The sequence below is a fragment of the Zingiber officinale genome, chromosome 4B, assembly GCF_018446385.1.
Source record: "Zingiber officinale cultivar Zhangliang chromosome 4B, Zo_v1.1, whole genome shotgun sequence".
Classification (NCBI taxonomy): domain Eukaryota; kingdom Viridiplantae; phylum Streptophyta; class Magnoliopsida; order Zingiberales; family Zingiberaceae; genus Zingiber; species Zingiber officinale.
In genome coordinates, this window is record NC_055993.1 from 61,482,086 (window position 1) to 61,488,085 (window position 6,000).

Genomic DNA, 6,000 nt, shown 5'->3' on the forward strand with positions numbered 1-6,000 from the left:
AAACCTTAAAATTTAGACCTCATGTGTTAAAGATGCTTCTTATGAAATTGAGATAACATGTTGATTGTGTTCACATGCTTATACATTTAACTATGATTCAAATGGACACCTTAAAGTCTCGGCCATGAAGGGATACATGCCTTAGAAACCCTAGAACTTACATTGAACATGCTCATGTCACTCTCCATGAAATATGAAATGTAGAAAGCTAAAAATTCACATGCTATATGTTGTTAGTGACCTAAATTGATGCTAAGGGAAGTTTCGGCCATGACCACTTGTATGATGCCATTTATAAATTTATACATGATGTTAGAGTAAGTTCACATGCTTGTATGCTTGCTTGAAAACCTAAATGAGTACTTGTAAGTTTCGGCCATGACATAATTTTAAGGGCTTAAAGGATTTAGGAACTAACTCAATTGTGCTTACCATATTCCTTGAAACAAATGCTATAAATATGGTTAAGGTTTCCATGCTTTATGTCATTTAGAACCTTGTTTCACACTTGTTAAGGTTCGGTCAAATGAGGTTTAAGGACTTGGAGAACTTAGAGTCCAAGTAAATCTTGTTTATAATACTTCCTATGAAAATGATATGTGGATGAATTAGGTTCTACATGCTTGGATGTTGTTTAAAACCTAAATTGGCACCTAAGAGGGTTTCGGCCAAGATAAGAACCCAAAGGACTAGGAAGCTTAGTACCCAAATTAATCATGTTACATTGTTCCTTATGATTGGATGAGCACATGATACACTTTTATGCTTAGACATGTATGCTTGTGAGCTATACAAGATGAGGATTTCTACGATATGTTATGAGTTCAGAATATGCATGCTTTATGTTATGGTATGTGGGTAAATTTTACATGCTTTGATGATATGATATGAGCTGAAAATATGCATGCTTATGTTATGATATGTGGTTAAATTATGCATGCTTTGATGCTATGTTTAGTGCTTAAAATATGCATGCTTTCATGATATGCTATATGGTTAAATTATGCATGCTTGATGATATGCTTTATACTTAAGATATGCATATTTTTATGATCTATGCCTAAGTGATGCATATTGTTATGATATGATGTATGCCTAGGTGATGCATACTTTTATGGTATGATGTATGCCTAAGTGATGCATACCTTTATGACATGATGTATGCCTAAGTGATGCATACCTTTATGATATGATGTATGCCTAAGTGATGCATACTTTTATGATAGGATGTGTGCCTAAGTGATGCATGCTTTTATGATGTATGATATGTATAAGTATGACATGTACTTTACTTTATATGGCTTGTACCAAGGGTGGGCTCCATAAGCGCCCCGGGATCGATGGAATAAGACTCGGGCCTCGTTAGGGATGGGCTCCTAAGTGCCCCTAGGTCGATGGAGTAAGACTCGGGCCTAGTATGTTGCCTTGTAGGGTTCAAGACTTGCTACCTTGGACCTACATAGGTTGCGCGCAATATGTAAGTGGTACATAGTCGGGATCCCCTTTAAGTTGAGATTATGTTCAATATATATATATGTAAGAAGAAATGGTTTTAAAGATCATGAGACATACACATGTTTTTCGGATACATGTTTTTTTTTCAAAATCATATTGCATATACCTTATGATGATTTATGATATGCCATGGTTAGATATGATTATGTTATGTTCCGTGATATGTCCATGTGTAGGATATGCCATGACTCCTTATGACGATATGCCATGATTAGATACGATTATGTTATTCTTCATGCTATGCTTTTCGCTATGATATGCCATGACTAGTTATGATTTCTTCATGTTGCATGATATGCTTAAAAGAGTATGTTACATTATGACATGACTAGTTGAAATGATGTCATGTTAAGACATTCTTTGATTATACTATGATTTTCGGTTTTAGTGAGTAGGAAAGGAACTTACTGAGCCATGAGTGCTCACAGCTTACTGTCCTTGTACCACAAATAAAGGAAAAAGCTGGATGAGCTAGAGGAGCAGCAGGAGAGGCAAGGAGATGTGTGTGGCAGTGGCTAGGCAACCAAATAAGAACTTGCTTTAAAAACTTTTAAAGAACTATGCTTTGGTATCATGAATTGTAGTACCGTATGTGTGACTTGATGTTATGTTTCTACTAATTTTGATATCATGTTATTAAGGCCATGATAGTGTAGTTCGGATTTGATGAAAGGGAAAATAAAAGAAAAGTTTTTATTAAACTAAGAGAATTATTTTAAGTCTTCCGTTGTTTTAAAAAGAAAAATTGTACATAGAGTATCGTAGCCCCGTCCCTTAGGGTTAGCAGGGAGGGCGGGCGCTACAGTAAGTTCCTACAGCAACAGTAGCAACCCGTGCTCCATTGCCTACTCATAGGTCTATCTCGCCCTTTGTCAATGCTCTGCTATTTCTCAGCGCTTGTACATTAGTACAAATGTGAGAAGCACATCCGGTATCTAATACCCATGATGAAGAAATAGAGAGGTTGACTTCTATAACATGTATACCTGAAGTAGAAATCTTATTTATCTTCTTCTTAAGATCTTCCAAGTATCCTGTGCAGTTCCTCTTCCAGTGCCCTGCTTGTCCTTGATACAGTTGATGAAGATGTTCAACCATATCATAAGCACCCATCAACTCGTGTTGCTTCCAAATCTCAGAGTTCATGATTGCGAGCATGAGACAAGACACATCTAATGCGTCATCTTGATGCTTCTTGTAAGCATCTCGGTCAACTCGCGCGGCAGTGGTAGGAGGTGCCTCCGGAATGGGCTGCTCCAGAACGTACAGTTTACATTCCTGTGTGAGAACAATTCTCATATTCCCGTACCAGTCCAGGAAATTAGCTCCGTTGAGCTTGTCCTTCTTAAGGACAGAACGCAGGGAGAAAGAGTTAGTATTTGACGTCATGGCAATCTACAACAGAAAAATGCAGAAAAATAAATAAATATCATATTATATTAATCATTTAATTAGGTCTTTTAATTAAATGAGGCTCCCACTGAATTCTATAATTCATGTGGGACAAGATCCACATCATACTACGCCTTGAGTTAGCTTTGGCTAAATCACCCAAGACTTAGTATGATCAGTAGATAACTAATTACCAATTACATCTCTATGCAACTCTTGTTTATAGGATCAAGATCTGCATTTATATTAAAACTCGAGTTAGCTTTGGCTAATACGCCCAAGAGTTAATATAAACGTGATTTTTTCCTATCTACCAACAATTGGATAAATGCCTACAGTTAAACTTGATTTAACTAGTTATACTCAATCTAATTGAGTTTTACTCACCCATGCGTTGATAGGCGAGACCAAGATTGTCCCTCCGTACCCTACCAAGATAATATGTGTTGCTCTGCTTTGGCAGATTCAACAACTACATGTGATTGAGGCAGTGATAGGTATCACGACATGGTAAGCATTACGAGTTGTCGCGATTAAGATCTAATCTAATCGACGAGGTGTATCATATACTCGATTTAGATCTAATCTAATCATTAGGGCGCATCATGTATGCGATTTAGATCTAATCTAATCGTCGAGGTGTATCGTATACGCGATTGATCGAATCGAATCGTTAAGGCGCTAATTAATTACTTATTCTAGCATGCATCACATATACACACACAAGCAATTAATTAAATGTTTTGTGATTAGTCATGGTCCTACTACGATCTTCTCATGCCAATGAGAAGATCGGATGGTCAACCTAAGGTCAACAGCTTCTCAAGCTCCTCCCTTTGACCACCTTGTGTTGCTCGCTCCCTCCTCGTAACTCCGTCTCGAGTGGACCTTCCACCGCTCCATTTTGTACATTACAAAAGTGAAACTTGAGTTACATTCGAGTCTAAACTAATTTACAATAGGAAATATAAAATAGAGGAAGGCACGACACGCAGGTCGCGAATCAAGTACAACACGCACAAACACAAAATGGCACGCAGGCCATATTATGAATTACAACATAATTTTTCAATCTAACTGGGTATTTTGGGCCATGACTATCACAAAATAATACATAATTCTAAATTATGCAATTTCTATAAATTTATGTAATTTTTATTACAATTTTTTATGAGTAAAAATTCCTGGCGGTCCTGTTTAGTAATTTTCGGGCGAAACGTGGAACGAAGCCCCTTGCGGGGTCAGGGGCAGCGCCCCTACCCGCGAGATAACCATCGCGAGTGTTCCTAAGCGATTCTACAGCGCCTTAGTCCGTTGTCCCAAAACGATTTGGGGTGAAACCTTCCCTGTTTTGGAAAAATCTTCTCAGTAGTCGAAGCCTACAAGTGTCTAAACACTTGTGCTTCGCTTCTATGAGAAAAATACCCATAAAAACTATAAAAATCATAAATTCACAGAAAGTTACAGATCTGTAATTTTCATAAAAATACAAATTAAAACTCGTACTCGCTTCGCATGTGGCTCTAATACCACTGTTGGGTTTTTCGGGCCGCAAAAACCGCTTTTTGCGTTGTGAAAACCCCGAAAACTCTGGCCACCGGATCCGTGCGAAGAATAAAATTTCATAAAACTTCGAGTATGAGTTTTCTAACCTAGATCTACACTAGATCTACAAGGAAGAAAAGTTTACCCTTGATGCAAAGCCCTTCGCGTAATCCTGCTTGTCCAAGGTTCGTCGCTTCTCTATGTGTATCCACATGAACGGAAGATGGAGAAAACAACTAAAAGGTATGCTAGCACCCTTAGAAGTTTCGGCCAAGGAGCTGGAGGAGAGGGAGAAGAAGATGAGAGCTTGAGAGGAGGAAGAAGATGAAATCAATTAGCACACAAATGCACTCAATTTCATCTTTAAGTGGTCGGCCAGTTCAAGGCTTGTAACCCCCATGAAATATCAAGAGTCACAACTTTTGGTAACTCCCATTAGGTGACATTTGGTCAAGTCAAACTTGACCAAATGAAGAAGCCTTGATGATGTGGCATTGGTCAAGTCAAAGTCAAGTCAAAACTTGACTCTTCATCTTCCTACTTAAGTCAAGTCAAACTTGACCACTTCTCTCCCTTGGTTGATCTAATCTAACCATTGGTTCAAGTCAATTTTAATTTAATGAATATCTATTCATTGAATTAAATTAATTAAATGAGTCTAAGTCCAAATTAGACTCACTTAATACATGAACCAAATTGAGTCACACTCAATTAGCACAATTTGGATTACTCTTAATCCAATTTGGTTCATCACATGAACCTAATCCTTTAGGTTCATCAAATGAACCTAATCTCCATCTAATTTTTCTTTGTGTGTGACCCTATAAGTTCTTGTAACGTTGGCAATGCTCCTAAACTCATTTAGGAGCATAAGTAATGAGCGGTATCTAGCAACACATCATTACTACCCAAGTTACAAGAATGTTGAGATCCAACATCACCTTGTGACTACTAATTGTGACTCTTCACAATATATGACATTGTCCTTCTATCCTAGACATCTAGATTGATCAATATGACGTGTCATCCTCTAATCAATCTAAATCTTGAACTCCAAGTAGACTCACTCAATCAAATGAGCTCAATATCTCATATTGACTCATTTGGGCATGGCCATGCACTTAGTGGTCTCACTCTATCAAGAATATCGATGTCACTCCCGTCATATAGGAGGAATAGATCCCATCTACATCACTCACATCCCTCTACATAATTCGTTACATACCCAGTAATCGCCTTTATAGTTCAAGCCAAAGTACGTAACTCTTTATATAGGGAACCATGGTGACTTCAGGTCCAAGGACTAGTAGTCATACTAATAGCCACATAAGAAAGTATATGACACTCATATAACGATCCATGATACTTTCTCATGGCGGGTCATTCAGTATACATTCTCCAATGCATACCCATGTGTCAACTTGATATCTCCATATCCATGACTTGTGAGATCAAGTCATCGAGTTGACATACATGCTAGTCTCATCGCATTAACATTGTCCTTGAATGTTAATACTCGACTAGAAATGATTAAGAGTAGTGTTCCCT